The sequence below is a fragment of the Schistocerca nitens genome, chromosome 11, assembly GCF_023898315.1.
Source record: "Schistocerca nitens isolate TAMUIC-IGC-003100 chromosome 11, iqSchNite1.1, whole genome shotgun sequence".
In the NCBI taxonomy this organism is placed as follows: Eukaryota; Metazoa; Arthropoda; class Insecta; order Orthoptera; family Acrididae; genus Schistocerca; species Schistocerca nitens.
Window position 1 is genome coordinate 148,693,655 of NC_064624.1, and position 19,975 is coordinate 148,713,629.

The following is a 19,975-nucleotide window of genomic DNA, read 5'->3' on the forward strand; positions in this document are numbered from 1 at the left end:
ACGAAAGCACCTCCTTCCGCAACAGCGAGTTCCTCGAGGACGGCGCGGAGTGCGCGCCCGACGTCCCAGCAGAACGACTGCCGAATTGGCGAGCGCGCCGTCGCGTGTGTGAGACGCACAGCTGCTCGTAGCACCTCCTGTCATTCGCTTGTCGCGTGCAACCTTCGACACTCGCGGAAGGCGTATCTCGTCCCTGGTGTCCAGGCGTATGCTCTGTGCGGGGTGTGGCAGTGTCGTGCTGGAGGGCGCCACTGGTAGCGATGTGAGCTTCCTCGCCTCGCTTCGCCTCACACCGGGTGTTTGCATAGTTGGCAGTGCATTCGCACCTTTCCTATCCCTGTCCCCGTACCGACTTGGCCCGACTTTGCTCGACTGCCGCTCGCTGCCGCTCGGGTCGTGGTCCATATGACGGCGCAAGCACGACAAACGTCTGCGGGACTAGACGACGCGACTAAGGAATAAATTTATGATTACAAATCAAATTTGGAACTGTACAGTGCAGCACAACAATAGGCGCTGACGCATTTCAGGGCAGATTCGTACTGTTTTATCGTTTTCAAAGACTTCCCGGCAAACTTCGTTAGCACATTCTCCCTCAAACTGAGTTAATTACCGCATTATCGTACCGTTGCATTACTTTAAAATGCTTAAGAAAGCATCTTTGTCATAACAGAAAGGTAGTATGAAACGACTGCTGGCAGGATGGCGGCTTAAAAAGGAAAAAATGCAGGGGAGCCAAAAGTACCATTTTTATTGGTTCATTTTTATTTTATTTTATTTTTTTTTGTTTTCGCACCATTACAGTAGTTTAAAATGCTTAAGGAAACGTCTTTGTCACAACAGAAGGGTAGTATCGAAAGAGGGCTGGCAGGAGTAGCGATATAAAAAGGAAAAAAAAAAAGAAGGGGAGCCAACAGCACCCGGTGCTCCCAGGCGGTCACCCATCCAAGTACTAACCGGGCCCGATGTTGCTTAACTTCGGTGATCGGACGAGAACCGGTGTATTTAACATGGTATGGCCGTTGGCGTACATATACTGTAGGCGCACGGCAGAATTCGCATTCGGCTCTTCTCCCAACACACAAAATGTTAGTTTTCGGCCGCATTTGACGAAAGCACCTCCTTCCGCAACAGCGAGTTCCTCGAGGACGGCGCGGAGTGCGCGCCCGACGTCCCAGCAGAACGATTGCCGAATTGGCGAGCGCGCCGTCGCGTGTGTGAGACGCACAGCTGCTCGTAGCACCTCCTGTCATTCGCTTGTCGCGTGCAACCTTCGACACTCGCGGAAGGCGTATCTCGTCCCTGGTGTCCAGGCGTATGCTCTGTGCGGGGTGTGGCAGTGTCGTGCTGGAGGGCGCCACTGGTAGCGATGTGAGCTTCCTCGCCTCGCTTCGCCTCACACCGGGTGTTTGCATAGTTGGCAGTGCATTCGCACCTTTCCTATCCCTGTCCCCGTACCGACTTGGCCCGACTTTGCTCGACTGCCGCTCGCTGCCGCTCGGGTCGTGGTCCATATGACGGCGCAAGCACGACAAACGTCTGCGGGACTAGACGACGCGACTAAGGAATAAATTTATGATTACAAATCAAATTTGGAACTGTACAGTGCAGCACAACAATAGGCGCTGACGCATTTCAGGGCAGATTCGTACTGTTTTATCGTTTTCAAAGACTTCCCGGCAAACTTCGTTAGCACATTCTCCCTCAAACTGAGTTAATTACCGCATTATCGTACCGTTGCATTACTTTAAAATGCTTAAGAAAGCATCTTTGTCATAACAGAAAGGTAGTATGAAACGACTGCTGGCAGGATGGCGGCTTAAAAAGGAAAAAATGCAGGGGAGCCAAAAGTACCATTTTTATTGGTTCATTTTTATTTTATTTTATTTTTTTTTGTTTTCGCACCATTACAGTAGTTTAAAATGCTTAAGGAAACGTCTTTGTCACAACAGAAGGGTAGTATCGAAAGAGGGCTGGCAGGAGTAGCGATATAAAAAGGAAAAAAAAAAAGAAGGGGAGCCAACAGCACCCGGTGCTCCCAGGCGGTCACCCATCCAAGTACTAACCGGGCCCGATGTTGCTTAACTTCGGTGATCGGACGAGAACCGGTGTATTTAACATGGTATGGCCGTTGGCGTACATATACTGTAGGCGCACGGCAGAATTCGCATTCGGCTCTTCTCCCAACACACAAAATGTTAGTTTTCGGCCGCATTTGACGAAAGCACCTCCTTCCGCAACAGCGAGTTCCTCGAGGACGGCGCGGAGTGCGCGCCCGACGTCCCAGCAGAACGACTGCCGAATTGGCGAGCGCGCCGTCGCGTGTGTGAGACGCACAGCTGCTCGTAGCACCTCCTGTCATTCGCTTGTCGCGTGCAACCTTCGACACTCGCGGAAGGCGTATCTCGTCCCTGGTGTCCAGGCGTATGCTCTGTGCGGGGTGTGGCAGTGTCGTGCTGGAGGGCGCCACTGGTAGCGATGTGAGCTTCCTCGCCTCGCTTCGCCTCACACCGGGTGTTTGCATAGTTGGCAGTGCATTCGCACCTTTCCTATCCCTGTCCCCGTACCGACTTGGCCCGACTTTGCTCGACTGCCGCTCGCTGCCGCTCGGGTCGTGGTCCATATGACGGCGCAAGCACGACAAACGTCTGCGGGACTAGACGACGCGACTAAGGAATAAATTTATGATTACAAATCAAATTTGGAACTGTACAGTGCAGCACAACAATAGGCGCTGACGCATTTCAGGGCAGATTCGTACTGTTTTATCGTTTTCAAAGACTTCCCGGCAAACTTCGTTAGCACATTCTCCCTCAAACTGAGTTAATTACCGCATTATCGTACCGTTGCATTACTTTAAAATGCTTAAGAAAGCATCTTTGTCATAACAGAAAGGTAGTATGAAACGACTGCTGGCAGGATGGCGGCTTAAAAAGGAAAAAATGCAGGGGAGCCAAAAGTACCATTTTTATTGGTTCATTTTTATTTTATTTTATTTTTTTTTGTTTTCGCACCATTACAGTAGTTTAAAATGCTTAAGGAAACGTCTTTGTCACAACAGAAGGGTAGTATCGAAAGAGGGCTGGCAGGAGTAGCGATATAAAAAGGAAAAAAAAAAAGAAGGGGAGCCAACAGCACCCGGTGCTCCCAGGCGGTCACCCATCCAAGTACTAACCGGGCCCGATGTTGCTTAACTTCGGTGATCGGACGAGAACCGGTGTATTTAACATGGTATGGCCGTTGGCGTACATATACTGTAGGCGCACGGCAGAATTCGCATTCGGCTCTTCTCCCAACACACAAAATGTTAGTTTTCGGCCGCATTTGACGAAAGCACCTCCTTCCGCAACAGCGAGTTCCTCGAGGACGGCGCGGAGTGCGCGCCCGACGTCCCAGCAGAACGACTGCCGAATTGGCGAGCGCGCCGTCGCGTGTGTGAGACGCACAGCTGCTCGTAGCACCTCCTGTCATTCGCTTGTCGCGTGCAACCTTCGACACTCGCGGAAGGCGTATCTCGTCCCTGGTGTCCAGGCGTATGCTCTGTGCGGGGTGTGGCAGTGTCGTGCTGGAGGGCGCCACTGGTAGCGATGTGAGCTTCCTCGCCTCGCTTCGCCTCACACCGGGTGTTTGCATAGTTGGCAGTGCATTCGCACCTTTCCTATCCCTGTCCCCGTACCGACTTGGCCCGACTTTGCTCGACTGCCGCTCGCTGCCGCTCGGGTCGTGGTCCATATGACGGCGCAAGCACGACAAACGTCTGCGGGACTAGACGACGCGACTAAGGAATAAATTTATGATTACAAATCAAATTTGGAACTGTACAGTGCAGCACAACAATAGGCGCTGACGCATTTCAGGGCAGATTCGTACTGTTTTATCGTTTTCAAAGACTTCCCGGCAAACTTCGTTAGCACATTCTCCCTCAAACTGAGTTAATTACCGCATTATCGTACCGTTGCATTACTTTAAAATGCTTAAGAAAGCATCTTTGTCATAACAGAAAGGTAGTATGAAACGACTGCTGGCAGGATGGCGGCTTAAAAAGGAAAAAATGCAGGGGAGCCAAAAGTACCATTTTTATTGGTTCATTTTTATTTTATTTTATTTTTTTTTGTTTTCGCACCATTACAGTAGTTTAAAATGCTTAAGGAAACGTCTTTGTCACAACAGAAGGGTAGTATCGAAAGAGGGCTGGCAGGAGTAGCGATATAAAAAGGAAAAAAAAAAAGAAGGGGAGCCAACAGCACCCGGTGCTCCCAGGCGGTCACCCATCCAAGTACTAACCGGGCCCGATGTTGCTTAACTTCGGTGATCGGACGAGAACCGGTGTATTTAACATGGTATGGCCGTTGGCGTACATATACTGTAGGCGCACGGCAGAATTCGCATTCGGCTCTTCTCCCAACACACAAAATGTTAGTTTTCGGCCGCATTTGACGAAAGCACCTCCTTCCGCAACAGCGAGTTCCTCGAGGACGGCGCGGAGTGCGCGCCCGACGTCCCAGCAGAACGACTGCCGAATTGGCGAGCGCGCCGTCGCGTGTGTGAGACGCACAGCTGCTCGTAGCACCTCCTGTCATTCGCTTGTCGCGTGCAACCTTCGACACTCGCGGAAGGCGTATCTCGTCCCTGGTGTCCAGGCGTATGCTCTGTGCGGGGTGTGGCAGTGTCGTGCTGGAGGGCGCCACTGGTAGCGATGTGAGCTTCCTCGCCTCGCTTCGCCTCACACCGGGTGTTTGCATAGTTGGCAGTGCATTCGCACCTTTCCTATCCCTGTCCCCGTACCGACTTGGCCCGACTTTGCTCGACTGCCGCTCGCTGCCGCTCGGGTCGTGGTCCATATGACGGCGCAAGCACGACAAACGTCTGCGGGACTAGACGACGCGACTAAGGAATAAATTTATGATTACAAATCAAATTTGGAACTGTACAGTGCAGCACAACAATAGGCGCTGACGCATTTCAGGGCAGATTCGTACTGTTTTATCGTTTTCAAAGACTTCCCGGCAAACTTCGTTAGCACATTCTCCCTCAAACTGAGTTAATTACCGCATTATCGTACCGTTGCATTACTTTAAAATGCTTAAGAAAGCATCTTTGTCATAACAGAAAGGTAGTATGAAACGACTGCTGGCAGGATGGCGGCTTAAAAAGGAAAAAATGCAGGGGAGCCAAAAGTACCATTTTTATTGGTTCATTTTTATTTTATTTTATTTTTTTTTGTTTTCGCACCATTACAGTAGTTTAAAATGCTTAAGGAAACGTCTTTGTCACAACAGAAGGGTAGTATCGAAAGAGGGCTGGCAGGAGTAGCGATATAAAAAGGAAAAAAAAAAAGAAGGGGAGCCAACAGCACCCGGTGCTCCCAGGCGGTCACCCATCCAAGTACTAACCGGGCCCGATGTTGCTTAACTTCGGTGATCGGACGAGAACCGGTGTATTTAACATGGTATGGCCGTTGGCGTACATATACTGTAGGCGCACGGCAGAATTCGCATTCGGCTCTTCTCCCAACACACAAAATGTTAGTTTTCGGCCGCATTTGACGAAAGCACCTCCTTCCGCAACAGCGAGTTCCTCGAGGACGGCGCGGAGTGCGCGCCCGACGTCCCAGCAGAACGATTGCCGAATTGGCGAGCGCGCCGTCGCGTGTGTGAGACGCACAGCTGCTCGTAGCACCTCCTGTCATTCGCTTGTCGCGTGCAACCTTCGACACTCGCGGAAGGCGTATCTCGTCCCTGGTGTCCAGGCGTATGCTCTGTGCGGGGTGTGGCAGTGTCGTGCTGGAGGGCGCCACTGGTAGCGATGTGAGCTTCCTCGCCTCGCTTCGCCTCACACCGGGTGTTTGCATAGTTGGCAGTGCATTCGCACCTTTCCTATCCCTGTCCCCGTACCGACTTGGCCCGACTTTGCTCGACTGCCGCTCGCTGCCGCTCGGGTCGTGGTCCATATGACGGCGCAAGCACGACAAACGTCTGCGGGACTAGACGACGCGACTAAGGAATAAATTTATGATTACAAATCAAATTTGGAACTGTACAGTGCAGCACAACAATAGGCGCTGACGCATTTCAGGGCAGATTCGTACTGTTTTATCGTTTTCAAAGACTTCCCGGCAAACTTCGTTAGCACATTCTCCCTCAAACTGAGTTAATTACCGCATTATCGTACCGTTGCATTACTTTAAAATGCTTAAGAAAGCATCTTTGTCATAACAGAAAGGTAGTATGAAACGACTGCTGGCAGGATGGCGGCTTAAAAAGGAAAAAATGCAGGGGAGCCAAAAGTACCATTTTTATTGGTTCATTTTTATTTTATTTTATTTTTTTTTGTTTTCGCACCATTACAGTAGTTTAAAATGCTTAAGGAAACGTCTTTGTCACAACAGAAGGGTAGTATCGAAAGAGGGCTGGCAGGAGTAGCGATATAAAAAGGAAAAAAAAAAAGAAGGGGAGCCAACAGCACCCGGTGCTCCCAGGCGGTCACCCATCCAAGTACTAACCGGGCCCGATGTTGCTTAACTTCGGTGATCGGACGAGAACCGGTGTATTTAACATGGTATGGCCGTTGGCGTACATATACTGTAGGCGCACGGCAGAATTCGCATTCGGCTCTTCTCCCAACACACAAAATGTTAGTTTTCGGCCGCATTTGACGAAAGCACCTCCTTCCGCAACAGCGAGTTCCTCGAGGACGGCGCGGAGTGCGCGCCCGACGTCCCAGCAGAACGACTGCCGAATTGGCGAGCGCGCCGTCGCGTGTGTGAGACGCACAGCTGCTCGTAGCACCTCCTGTCATTCGCTTGTCGCGTGCAACCTTCGACACTCGCGGAAGGCGTATCTCGTCCCTGGTGTCCAGGCGTATGCTCTGTGCGGGGTGTGGCAGTGTCGTGCTGGAGGGCGCCACTGGTAGCGATGTGAGCTTCCTCGCCTCGCTTCGCCTCACACCGGGTGTTTGCATAGTTGGCAGTGCATTCGCACCTTTCCTATCCCTGTCCCCGTACCGACTTGGCCCGACTTTGCTCGACTGCCGCTCGCTGCCGCTCGGGTCGTGGTCCATATGACGGCGCAAGCACGACAAACGTCTGCGGGACTAGACGACGCGACTAAGGAATAAATTTATGATTACAAATCAAATTTGGAACTGTACAGTGCAGCACAACAATAGGCGCTGACGCATTTCAGGGCAGATTCGTACTGTTTTATCGTTTTCAAAGACTTCCCGGCAAACTTCGTTAGCACATTCTCCCTCAAACTGAGTTAATTACCGCATTATCGTACCGTTGCATTACTTTAAAATGCTTAAGAAAGCATCTTTGTCATAACAGAAAGGTAGTATGAAACGACTGCTGGCAGGATGGCGGCTTAAAAAGGAAAAAATGCAGGGGAGCCAAAAGTACCATTTTTATTGGTTCATTTTTATTTTATTTTATTTTTTTTTGTTTTCGCACCATTACAGTAGTTTAAAATGCTTAAGGAAACGTCTTTGTCACAACAGAAGGGTAGTATCGAAAGAGGGCTGGCAGGAGTAGCGATATAAAAAGGAAAAAAAAAAAGAAGGGGAGCCAACAGCACCCGGTGCTCCCAGGCGGTCACCCATCCAAGTACTAACCGGGCCCGATGTTGCTTAACTTCGGTGATCGGACGAGAACCGGTGTATTTAACATGGTATGGCCGTTGGCGTACATATACTGTAGGCGCACGGCAGAATTCGCATTCGGCTCTTCTCCCAACACACAAAATGTTAGTTTTCGGCCGCATTTGACGAAAGCACCTCCTTCCGCAACAGCGAGTTCCTCGAGGACGGCGCGGAGTGCGCGCCCGACGTCCCAGCAGAACGACTGCCGAATTGGCGAGCGCGCCGTCGCGTGTGTGAGACGCACAGCTGCTCGTAGCACCTCCTGTCATTCGCTTGTCGCGTGCAACCTTCGACACTCGCGGAAGGCGTATCTCGTCCCTGGTGTCCAGGCGTATGCTCTGTGCGGGGTGTGGCAGTGTCGTGCTGGAGGGCGCCACTGGTAGCGATGTGAGCTTCCTCGCCTCGCTTCGCCTCACACCGGGTGTTTGCATAGTTGGCAGTGCATTCGCACCTTTCCTATCCCTGTCCCCGTACCGACTTGGCCCGACTTTGCTCGACTGCCGCTCGCTGCCGCTCGGGTCGTGGTCCATATGACGGCGCAAGCACGACAAACGTCTGCGGGACTAGACGACGCGACTAAGGAATAAATTTATGATTACAAATCAAATTTGGAACTGTACAGTGCAGCACAACAATAGGCGCTGACGCATTTCAGGGCAGATTCGTACTGTTTTATCGTTTTCAAAGACTTCCCGGCAAACTTCGTTAGCACATTCTCCCTCAAACTGAGTTAATTACCGCATTATCGTACCGTTGCATTACTTTAAAATGCTTAAGAAAGCATCTTTGTCATAACAGAAAGGTAGTATGAAACGACTGCTGGCAGGATGGCGGCTTAAAAAGGAAAAAATGCAGGGGAGCCAAAAGTACCATTTTTATTGGTTCATTTTTATTTTATTTTATTTTTTTTTGTTTTCGCACCATTACAGTAGTTTAAAATGCTTAAGGAAACGTCTTTGTCACAACAGAAGGGTAGTATCGAAAGAGGGCTGGCAGGAGTAGCGATATAAAAAGGAAAAAAAAAAAGAAGGGGAGCCAACAGCACCCGGTGCTCCCAGGCGGTCACCCATCCAAGTACTAACCGGGCCCGATGTTGCTTAACTTCGGTGATCGGACGAGAACCGGTGTATTTAACATGGTATGGCCGTTGGCGTACATATACTGTAGGCGCACGGCAGAATTCGCATTCGGCTCTTCTCCCAACACACAAAATGTTAGTTTTCGGCCGCATTTGACGAAAGCACCTCCTTCCGCAACAGCGAGTTCCTCGAGGACGGCGCGGAGTGCGCGCCCGACGTCCCAGCAGAACGACTGCCGAATTGGCGAGCGCGCCGTCGCGTGTGTGAGACGCACAGCTGCTCGTAGCACCTCCTGTCATTCGCTTGTCGCGTGCAACCTTCGACACTCGCGGAAGGCGTATCTCGTCCCTGGTGTCCAGGCGTATGCTCTGTGCGGGGTGTGGCAGTGTCGTGCTGGAGGGCGCCACTGGTAGCGATGTGAGCTTCCTCGCCTCGCTTCGCCTCACACCGGGTGTTTGCATAGTTGGCAGTGCATTCGCACCTTTCCTATCCCTGTCCCCGTACCGACTTGGCCCGACTTTGCTCGACTGCCGCTCGCTGCCGCTCGGGTCGTGGTCCATATGACGGCGCAAGCACGACAAACGTCTGCGGGACTAGACGACGCGACTAAGGAATAAATTTATGATTACAAATCAAATTTGGAACTGTACAGTGCAGCACAACAATAGGCGCTGACGCATTTCAGGGCAGATTCGTACTGTTTTATCGTTTTCAAAGACTTCCCGGCAAACTTCGTTAGCACATTCTCCCTCAAACTGAGTTAATTACCGCATTATCGTACCGTTGCATTACTTTAAAATGCTTAAGAAAGCATCTTTGTCATAACAGAAAGGTAGTATGAAACGACTGCTGGCAGGATGGCGGCTTAAAAAGGAAAAAATGCAGGGGAGCCAAAAGTACCATTTTTATTGGTTCATTTTTATTTTATTTTATTTTTTTTTGTTTTCGCACCATTACAGTAGTTTAAAATGCTTAAGGAAACGTCTTTGTCACAACAGAAGGGTAGTATCGAAAGAGGGCTGGCAGGAGTAGCGATATAAAAAGGAAAAAAAAAAAGAAGGGGAGCCAACAGCACCCGGTGCTCCCAGGCGGTCACCCATCCAAGTACTAACCGGGCCCGATGTTGCTTAACTTCGGTGATCGGACGAGAACCGGTGTATTTAACATGGTATGGCCGTTGGCGTACATATACTGTAGGCGCACGGCAGAATTCGCATTCGGCTCTTCTCCCAACACACAAAATGTTAGTTTTCGGCCGCATTTGACGAAAGCACCTCCTTCCGCAACAGCGAGTTCCTCGAGGACGGCGCGGAGTGCGCGCCCGACGTCCCAGCAGAACGACTGCCGAATTGGCGAGCGCGCCGTCGCGTGTGTGAGACGCACAGCTGCTCGTAGCACCTCCTGTCATTCGCTTGTCGCGTGCAACCTTCGACACTCGCGGAAGGCGTATCTCGTCCCTGGTGTCCAGGCGTATGCTCTGTGCGGGGTGTGGCAGTGTCGTGCTGGAGGGCGCCACTGGTAGCGATGTGAGCTTCCTCGCCTCGCTTCGCCTCACACCGGGTGTTTGCATAGTTGGCAGTGCATTCGCACCTTTCCTATCCCTGTCCCCGTACCGACTTGGCCCGACTTTGCTCGACTGCCGCTCGCTGCCGCTCGGGTCGTGGTCCATATGACGGCGCAAGCACGACAAACGTCTGCGGGACTAGACGACGCGACTAAGGAATAAATTTATGATTACAAATCAAATTTGGAACTGTACAGTGCAGCACAACAATAGGCGCTGACGCATTTCAGGGCAGATTCGTACTGTTTTATCGTTTTCAAAGACTTCCCGGCAAACTTCGTTAGCACATTCTCCCTCAAACTGAGTTAATTACCGCATTATCGTACCGTTGCATTACTTTAAAATGCTTAAGAAAGCATCTTTGTCATAACAGAAAGGTAGTATGAAACGACTGCTGGCAGGATGGCGGCTTAAAAAGGAAAAAATGCAGGGGAGCCAAAAGTACCATTTTTATTGGTTCATTTTTATTTTATTTTATTTTTTTTTGTTTTCGCACCATTACAGTAGTTTAAAATGCTTAAGGAAACGTCTTTGTCACAACAGAAGGGTAGTATCGAAAGAGGGCTGGCAGGAGTAGCGATATAAAAAGGAAAAAAAAAAAGAAGGGGAGCCAACAGCACCCGGTGCTCCCAGGCGGTCACCCATCCAAGTACTAACCGGGCCCGATGTTGCTTAACTTCGGTGATCGGACGAGAACCGGTGTATTTAACATGGTATGGCCGTTGGCGTACATATACTGTAGGCGCACGGCAGAATTCGCATTCGGCTCTTCTCCCAACACACAAAATGTTAGTTTTCGGCCGCATTTGACGAAAGCACCTCCTTCCGCAACAGCGAGTTCCTCGAGGACGGCGCGGAGTGCGCGCCCGACGTCCCAGCAGAACGACTGCCGAATTGGCGAGCGCGCCGTCGCGTGTGTGAGACGCACAGCTGCTCGTAGCACCTCCTGTCATTCGCTTGTCGCGTGCAACCTTCGACACTCGCGGAAGGCGTATCTCGTCCCTGGTGTCCAGGCGTATGCTCTGTGCGGGGTGTGGCAGTGTCGTGCTGGAGGGCGCCACTGGTAGCGATGTGAGCTTCCTCGCCTCGCTTCGCCTCACACCGGGTGTTTGCATAGTTGGCAGTGCATTCGCACCTTTCCTATCCCTGTCCCCGTACCGACTTGGCCCGACTTTGCTCGACTGCCGCTCGCTGCCGCTCGGGTCGTGGTCCATATGACGGCGCAAGCACGACAAACGTCTGCGGGACTAGACGACGCGACTAAGGAATAAATTTATGATTACAAATCAAATTTGGAACTGTACAGTGCAGCACAACAATAGGCGCTGACGCATTTCAGGGCAGATTCGTACTGTTTTATCGTTTTCAAAGACTTCCCGGCAAACTTCGTTAGCACATTCTCCCTCAAACTGAGTTAATTACCGCATTATCGTACCGTTGCATTACTTTAAAATGCTTAAGAAAGCATCTTTGTCATAACAGAAAGGTAGTATGAAACGACTGCTGGCAGGATGGCGGCTTAAAAAGGAAAAAATGCAGGGGAGCCAAAAGTACCATTTTTATTGGTTCATTTTTATTTTATTTTATTTTTTTTTGTTTTCGCACCATTACAGTAGTTTAAAATGCTTAAGGAAACGTCTTTGTCACAACAGAAGGGTAGTATCGAAAGAGGGCTGGCAGGAGTAGCGATATAAAAAGGAAAAAAAAAAAGAAGGGGAGCCAACAGCACCTTTTTTTTTTTTTTTTTTTTTTTTTTTTTTTTTTTTTTTTTTTTTTTTTTTTTTTTTTTTTTTTTTTTTAGAAGGGTAGTATCGAAAGAGGGCTGGCAGGAGTAGCGATATAAAAAGGAAAAAAAAAAAGAAGGGGAGCCAACAGCACCTTTTTTTTTTATTTTTTTCTTTTTTTTTTTTATTTTTTCTTTAAAAACGCCTTCTTCGGCGAGCTTCGAATGCTATAAGAGCGGTGGTGGTGGCTCCTTCATTATACGATGCAGGAAGAAAAAGAAAAAGAACAACATTAAGAAATAAAATATTCCGTGGCAAAACCAAAACATGTGGTGTTGCAAGTAGTAAGCCACAAAATAAGGAAATAGAAATGAAATGCCGCTTCTGCAACATCTGTACCATCCACCCGTACGCTGGACCTCTTCCGAGAAAATAAAAAAATAAACTTGCACCATATGTAAAAAAAACAGAAGATGACACGCATTCTGGCAAAGCACCGCCGATGCAGAATGACGTATGATGTCCAGCAGAATGGAATATACACCAAAGAAAAGAAAGAAATGCCAAAGACGCGAAGCGCAAGAAGGATTCTTCTCAAATTAAAGTTCACGGGCCGGTTCTCGTCTACGAAGTAGCGATGAATTCCCCATTTGCATGACTTCCACAAAACGTCCAAATTTAAACAAAGTGTCTTCCAAATAGTATCCCATGTACGCTGGTAATCACAAGGTGTGATCCTCGAGGCCATGCACTAAACTTTAATAACAAACAAAAAAAAAAGAAGACGGCCAATTAACAATAAGGTAAAGATAAAGGTCGGCCGCTAGATTACTGTAGACCTTCGGAGAAGTGAATGAAGCAGGCGCAGCAAACTGAAGAGTCAGTCACTGTGCCTTATGCCACATAAACACGTTCAACACAGTCTTCAACAAGTTTGCAAGTAGAACATCCAGGAAAAAAAAACGGTGCCTTCTGCACAGCGTCGCTTCAGAGAATACACACCAGGTGCAGCGTCGTAGAGGAACAACACTCCAACAAAACCCTGTTACATCGGACAATCTCAAACAAGCAGTCTTATCCGGGGTCGTCCACACATTGAAAACCATGAGTAGTAGCAAAGCGAAAAGTTAAACGTCGAAATCGGGAGAAACAGATCAAAACAGAAGTTGTTATATCACAATCGGAACACCGAGTTTGTGAAACGCAGTCAGAATCGGGATTTCCAGAAATCTGGCATAACGTTCACGACACTTCGGGTGCATTTGTTCACGCCGGTAAGCATCCCAAATATAAGTAAGAAATTTGAGTCGGTCCGTGAGTTGAAGAGAAAAAATCCCATGGGCAGCATGCGCGGCAAGCCACGCATGTGCATTCCATTTTGTTGTCGGGTAAAGCCGCCAATCAGGAACCAGGAGGTACAGAGGCTGTATGTCCCGCGAAGGCATTCGATTCATCAATGCCAACATCTCCCTGGTAGTAGTCCAAACCTCGGTAAACCGAGGACAATCGAAGCGATGCTCTATAGTGTCATCCGCACCGCAGTCAGCACAACGGCTGTGGGGGACGAGATTGATGGCATGAAGCTTCGCGTTCGTGGCTATCGTACGATTGACGACCCGGTACCACGTAGACTTGACAGCCGGCGACAACAAGTTGTTTGAAACGTTCCGCCACACCGCCTGCCAATCATGTCGTGGGAGCCGCAGCTCCCATTTGTTCCTGGGCAGAGTGCCACGCAGTGCCGCAGTGATGGCGCCAACGGTGTCGCGACGCCAATCGACATCAGCCAGATAGCTGCAATTGAGATAATACTGGCGAACAAAATTCAGGCGATATGGTATATCCAGGATGAAAACAGGCGCGCGCAAGGAGGCAGGCCGATAAAATTCAAATAACGCTGACGTGGGGCCCGCAGCATCCTTTTCCATAGTACGAGCAGTTCGGTGTAACAACAGAGCGGCACATTTAGCGTGAAAATCGACCAAACCAATTCCGCCTTCGGCTGGAGGAAGCGTACAAGTCTGAGAGGCCACTTTAAAAATGTCACCCCGCCAAACCATCCAGTAAACGGCGTGTTTAATAGCGCGTTCCAATTGTTTAGGGACAGGCAGAACTTGCGCCAAAAACCAGGCTTTCGCAAGGATCTGAACATTGGCGACCGAGACCCGTTCCGTTAACGCTAAATTGCGCTTGGCATTCGCTTGCGTCATCGCTCGAATTGAGTACAACACGGCGCGCCAATTCAAGGCCTCCATCCGTTGAATGTTGGACGTCATCACAATCCCAAGAATTTTGTGTTGTTCCTTGACAGTATACCAGTTGCGCCGTAAATTCCTCATATTCGGAGTGAGTGGGATCAATACAGATTTAGTCGGGTTCACAACAGCCCCAGAAGCTTTTTCAAATTGAGAGAGAATGAGAGAAAGAGTATCAATGTCTTCCGGTCGTTCGATAAATACGCCTAAGTCATCGGCATATGCTTTGCAAATGAGTGAACCCGCGCCAATAGTCACCCCGTGACAAACGGTGGATATCTTCCGCAACAGGGGGTCCATTGCGATTGCAAAAAGACACATAGAGAGTGGACACCCTTGCCGGACAGACCGACGAAGCTTGAAACCATCGCCGGGCAGACCATTGAAGAGAATCCGAGAAGTAGCCGCTGTTAAAAGATTGTGAATCACAGTACTGAACTTGCGACCAAGCCCCATACGGACCATAACAGTCCGTAAATAGTCGTGACTGATCCTGTCAAAGGCGTTTTTAAAATCAATCGACAGTATTGCAGCCTTACTTTGACGTCGCGTCGTCGCATAGGCAATACAGTCACGATACGCTAATAGGGCATCATATATATTGCGGCCAGGGACAGCACAAGATTGAGATGGGCTGATAAGAGACCGCAAGACAGATTTCAACCGGTTGGAAAAGCAACGGGCAATAATCTTGTAGTCAGCGTTTAAAAGGGTTATCGGCCGCAAGGTAGCCGTGGTAGGGGTGGCCCCCGTTTTGGGAACGAGGACGATGAGCCCCTCTAAAAACTCTTCTGGTACAGCAAGGCCACTATGAATTTCATTGGTCATTGTAACAAGACTGTCTTTCAATAAATCGTAAAACTTGATATAAAATTCGACAGGGAGACCGTCATGGCCAGGCGCCTTGCCCTTCGGTCCCGCTGCGACCGCATCAGAAATGTCATCAACCGTAAAACGGGTATTTAAATGGTCTCGATCAGTTCTAGTTAAAACCGAAGGTACGTCGTGTAACAGTGACTGCAAGGCTACATTGTCCACTGGATGACATTGAAAAAGTTTAAAAAAGTGTTCGTATATTTCGGCGCGAATAACCTTCGGACTTGTAGTCTTGAGGCCGCCAGTTGTGATCCAATCCTTAATAAAAAGTTTATCACGACGGAGGCGATCCCGTTTCAAATGATATATAGAAAGAGGCTCCTGCAGTGCCGCATCATAGGGCCGGCTACGAACTATGGTACCTTGGGCCTTCTGGTACAGCTGATTTAAAATCTGGGTTTTAACCTTCCGCAAAGTTGGTAGTAAATCCGGACGGTCGGGTACCCTGGAGACGAGGTCGCGTAAAACATCTCGATAAAAATCCAGCGTCACCTTATTCCAGTGGGCTTTGTCGCGACAGTAATTAATAAGCAGGTTACGGAGAGCGGGCTTGGCGTAATGAAGCCACCAGTCAATTTCAGAACGCGCCTGCGGACGAAATTGAAGAACCTGCTGCCAGAGGGAGTGTACTTGTTCAACAAGGGAAGCGTCATCTAACACACTGATATTTAACTTCCAATATGAGCGCATGCGCGCGGGACGAACATACGGAAGATGAAGCGTACACAAATAGCCACAATGATCAGAAAAAACAGTAGGTAAAATATCCGCCTGGAGAATTTGTGCAGAAAGTGCAGTCGAAATATAAACTCGATCCAGCCGACTGCATCCAGTGTTATAAAAATAAGTAAAACCTTTGACACCGGGGCGAAAACTTGTCCACGTATCTATGAGATCATAGGTCGCAACCAGCGTTTGCAATTCAAAACACTGATTTGCCCGCGGCTCCTGATCCTCCTCCCGAAGTACACAGTTAAAATCGCCACCGAGGACGAGGCGCCGGCGGTTGCGATAAAAAAGGTGACACAGATCGTGGCTAAAAAAAGAACTCCGCAAACGCTTGTTATCCGTCCCGGAAGGGGCGTAAATGTTTACAAAGAAAATGTCGTGGATGACACACGCGATCCCCCTGCCATTTGGTAAAATATCCACTTCCGTAACATCAAAACCAGGCGCTGTTAAAATGGCCGTGCCACAGTTCGTCTCAGGATCAATGTTCACAATCACGTGATAAAAGGAAAGATGGTCAATAAGTTCACTGGTAACCTCTTGAAGGAAGGCGACATCACATTGACAGTCTTGTAAATACTGAAGGAAAGCAGCAACTTTACGAACACTACAAATCTTGTTGACATTCACTGTTAAAATGCGCAGCTGGTGGTGCGGACTCATCCGTGTAGGTCTCGATGAAAATTAATTAGAAAAAATGGTCGCTGTCCACATCCGCCGACCATTCCATGCCGTCGGGTGGTTTGTGCGCGACGTTGCTAGTGGTCCGGGCGGAGCGTGGCGGGGGGGCCATCGAGGCAGCGGACGCCGTCGCGGGGGCGGCGCGCGGTGACGGCGAATCGTGGCGTTCGTGTGCGAGACTTGACGTCAGATCGTGAACGGCCTGTTCAAAGTCCGCATCCTGGGCAGCAGACGCGTCCGCTTTCGAACGGCGATTCCTGCGGCGCTTCGGTTTTTGTTCGACGGGAGCAGACTGAGTGGACGCCTGCGACGTCTCACTCTCTGCACTACTAGCGTCACCTGCACCCGCATTCTGCGAACTCTGTGTCTTCGTCTTTTTCCGTTTCTCCGCCGACGATCCGGAAGCAGAGACCGGATTCGGAGTGACAAGAAAAGTGGCAGAATCGGTCGGTGGTACGACTGCAGACGACACGTCGGGCCGGGGAGCCGCACGGGAAGTGGGTGTGGCCGGTAAACTTTGGGTCGTGTCAGCTGGCGGGACAGAAACATCCGATAAATCCACTGTGTCGGACACGGGGGTCGGTGTAGCGGTGACAGCAGGAGTTGGTCGTGTGTCGGCCGCGAGGCCACTATCCGCGACCAACACGCCAGCATAGCTAGTCGGGTCTACAGCTTCGCGTGGGAGTTGTAACGGCCGACGCTGTCGACAATTTTGCCGCAAATGATCCGTGCCACCACAAACCGAGCACGTTTGCGGCTGTCCACTATAGCTAATAAAAGCACGGCTCCCCGCAATCGTGAGATAAGACGGTACGTGTTTTTTCAAATCAATCCGAACAGTCCTGACTCCGCTAAGAACTTTATAACGGAAACCAGACGGCCACACATCGTCATCGACCCGAAGGACGGTCCCATATTCACCAAGCTTCCGTGCAATAGCCTCATTTGGGCATTCAAAAGGCACATTGTACACTTTTACCAATCGCACACCAAAGCCTGCCGGCAAAAGTATCACATCCGACACAGAACCATCAGTATGCTTATATTACTTTGTGCCACCACATTCGGATAGAACCTTAGTCACATAATCCGCATTCGGCAATTTCAAAAAGGCAGAATTCTGAATAAAGTCTAACTGTATTCCAATCAACTCATTTTCCGGTATACGAATTTCATTAAAGATCCATTCGTGAACTTCGTATGGAGACGGCCTAGCGGCACTACGATCAAAGACACACTGTACGGAGTTCTCGCGATTCATCCTTTTTCGAATTTACTCACAGAAGTAGTTGATAGAAGAGTTGAGCTGCTAGGCGGCGGCTCGCGAAGCACTCAGCGTAAACACCAGCCCGCTGCACGGCGACGGAGCGCACGATGTGAACAGGCGGGCAGCCAGCCAAGTACTAACCGGGCCCGATGTTGCTTAACTTCGGTGATCGGACGAGAACCGGTGTATTTAACATGGTATGGCCGTTGGCGTACATATACTGTAGGCGCACGGCAGAATTCGCATTCGGCTCTTCTCCCAACACACAAAATGTTAGTTTTCGGCCGCATTTGACGAAAGCACCTCCTTCCGCAACAGCGAGTTCCTCGAGGACGGCGCGGAGTGCGCGCCCGACGTCCCAGCAGAACGACTGCCGAATTGGCGAGCGCGCCGTCGCGTGTGTGAGACGCACAGCTGCTCGTAGCACCTCCTGTCATTCGCTTGTCGCGTGCAACCTTCGACACTCGCGGAAGGCGTATCTCGTCCCTGGTGTCCAGGCGTATGCTCTGTGCGGGGTGTGGCAGTGTCGTGCTGGAGGGCGCCACTGGTAGCGATGTGAGCTTCCTCGCCTCGCTTCGCCTCACACCGGGTGTTTGCATAGTTGGCAGTGCATTCGCACCTTTCCTATCCCTGTCCCCGTACCGACTTGGCCCGACTTTGCTCGACTGCCGCTCGCTGCCGCTCGGGTCGTGGTCCATATGACGGCGCAAGCACGACAAACGTCTGCGGGACTAGACGACGCGACTAAGGAATAAATTTATGATTACAAATCAAATTTGGAACTGTACAGTGCAGCACAACAATAGGCGCTGACGCATTTCAGGGCAGATTCGTACTGTTTTATCGTTTTCAAAGACTTCCCGGCAAACTTCGTTAGCACATTCTCCCTCAAACTGAGTTAATTACCGCATTATCGTACCGTTGCATTACTTTAAAATGCTTAAGAAAGCATCTTTGTCATAACAGAAAGGTAGTATGAAACGACTGCTGGCAGGATGGCGGCTTAAAAAGGAAAAAATGCAGGGGAGCCAAAAGTACCATTTTTATTGGTTCATTTTTATTTTATTTTATTTTTTTTTGTTTTCGCACCATTACAGTAGTTTAAAATGCTTAAGGAAACGTCTTTGTCACAACAGAAGGGTAGTATCGAAAGAGGGCTGGCAGGAGTAGCGATATAAAAAGGAAAAAAAAAAAGAAGGGGAGCCAACAGCACCCGGTGCTCCCAGGCGGTCACCCATCCAAGTACTAACCGGGCCCGATGTTGCTTAACTTCGGTGATCGGACGAGAACCGGTGTATTTAACATGGTATGGCCGTTGGCGTACATATACTGTAGGCGCACGGCAGAATTCGCATTCGGCTCTTCTCCCAACACACAAAATGTTAGTTTTCGGCCGCATTTGACGAAAGCACCTCCTTCCGCAACAGCGAGTTCCTCGAGGACGGCGCGGAGTGCGCGCCCGACGTCCCAGCAGAACGACTGCCGAATTGGCGAGCGCGCCGTCGCGTGTGTGAGACGCACAGCTGCTCGTAGCACCTCCTGTCATTCGCTTGTCGCGTGCAACCTTCGACACTCGCGGAAGGCGTATCTCGTCCCTGGTGTCCAGGCGTATGCTCTGTGCGGGGTGTGGCAGTGTCGTGCTGGAGGGCGCCACTGGTAGCGATGTGAGCTTCCTCGCCTCGCTTCGCCTCACACCGGGTGTTTGCATAGTTGGCAGTGCATTCGCACCTTTCCTATCCCTGTCCCCGTACCGACTTGGCCCGACTTTGCTCGACTGCCGCTCGCTGCCGCTCGGGTCGTGGTCCATATGACGGCGCAAGCACGACAAACGTCTGCGGGACTAGACGACGCGACTAAGGAATAAATTTATGATTACAAATCAAATTTGGAACTGTACAGTGCAGCACAACAATAGGCGCTGACGCATTTCAGGGCAGATTCGTACTGTTTTATCGTTTTCAAAGACTTCCCGGCAAACTTCGTTAGCACATTCTCCCTCAAACTGAGTTAATTACCGCATTATCGTACCGTTGCATTACTTTAAAATGCTTAAGAAAGCATCTTTGTCATAACAGAAAGGTAGTATGAAACGACTGCTGGCAGGATGGCGGCTTAAAAAGGAAAAAATGCAGGGGAGCCAAAAGTACCATTTTTATTGGTTC

The 19,975-nt window shown here is 49.9% G+C and overlaps 11 non-coding genes across 11 annotated transcripts; all 11 read right to left on the bottom strand.

The window, feature by feature from the left end:
* Nucleotides 1-908: 908 nt before the first annotated feature.
* On the bottom strand, nt 909-1,027 carry LOC126214509 (5S ribosomal RNA). Its single transcript, XR_007541961.1, has one exon. It is a non-coding gene; the product is annotated as a 5S ribosomal RNA (ribosomal RNA).
* Nucleotides 1,028-2,017: 990 nt separating this feature from the next.
* On the bottom strand, nt 2,018-2,136 carry LOC126214510 (5S ribosomal RNA). Its single transcript, XR_007541962.1, has one exon. It is a non-coding gene; the product is annotated as a 5S ribosomal RNA (ribosomal RNA).
* A 990-nt stretch (nt 2,137-3,126) lies between these two features.
* On the bottom strand, nt 3,127-3,245 carry LOC126214511 (5S ribosomal RNA). Its single transcript, XR_007541963.1, has one exon. It is a non-coding gene; the product is annotated as a 5S ribosomal RNA (ribosomal RNA).
* A 990-nt stretch (nt 3,246-4,235) lies between these two features.
* Nucleotides 4,236-4,354, bottom strand: LOC126214512 (5S ribosomal RNA). The gene has a single exon (XR_007541964.1). It is a non-coding gene; the product is annotated as a 5S ribosomal RNA (ribosomal RNA).
* Nucleotides 4,355-5,344: 990 nt separating this feature from the next.
* Nucleotides 5,345-5,463, bottom strand: LOC126214515 (5S ribosomal RNA). The gene has a single exon (XR_007541966.1). It is a non-coding gene; the product is annotated as a 5S ribosomal RNA (ribosomal RNA).
* Nucleotides 5,464-6,453: 990 nt separating this feature from the next.
* On the bottom strand, nt 6,454-6,572 carry LOC126214516 (5S ribosomal RNA). Its single transcript, XR_007541967.1, has one exon. It is a non-coding gene; the product is annotated as a 5S ribosomal RNA (ribosomal RNA).
* Nucleotides 6,573-7,562: 990 nt separating this feature from the next.
* On the bottom strand, nt 7,563-7,681 carry LOC126214517 (5S ribosomal RNA). Its single transcript, XR_007541968.1, has one exon. It is a non-coding gene; the product is annotated as a 5S ribosomal RNA (ribosomal RNA).
* A 990-nt stretch (nt 7,682-8,671) lies between these two features.
* On the bottom strand, nt 8,672-8,790 carry LOC126214518 (5S ribosomal RNA). The gene has a single exon (XR_007541969.1). It is a non-coding gene; the product is annotated as a 5S ribosomal RNA (ribosomal RNA).
* A 990-nt stretch (nt 8,791-9,780) lies between these two features.
* Nucleotides 9,781-9,899, bottom strand: LOC126214519 (5S ribosomal RNA). Its single transcript, XR_007541970.1, has one exon. It is a non-coding gene; the product is annotated as a 5S ribosomal RNA (ribosomal RNA).
* Nucleotides 9,900-10,889: 990 nt separating this feature from the next.
* On the bottom strand, nt 10,890-11,008 carry LOC126214520 (5S ribosomal RNA). Its single transcript, XR_007541971.1, has one exon. It is a non-coding gene; the product is annotated as a 5S ribosomal RNA (ribosomal RNA).
* An 8,006-nt stretch (nt 11,009-19,014) lies between these two features.
* Nucleotides 19,015-19,133, bottom strand: LOC126214521 (5S ribosomal RNA). Its single transcript, XR_007541972.1, has one exon. It is a non-coding gene; the product is annotated as a 5S ribosomal RNA (ribosomal RNA).
* Between the last annotated feature and the right edge of the window lie 842 nt (nt 19,134-19,975).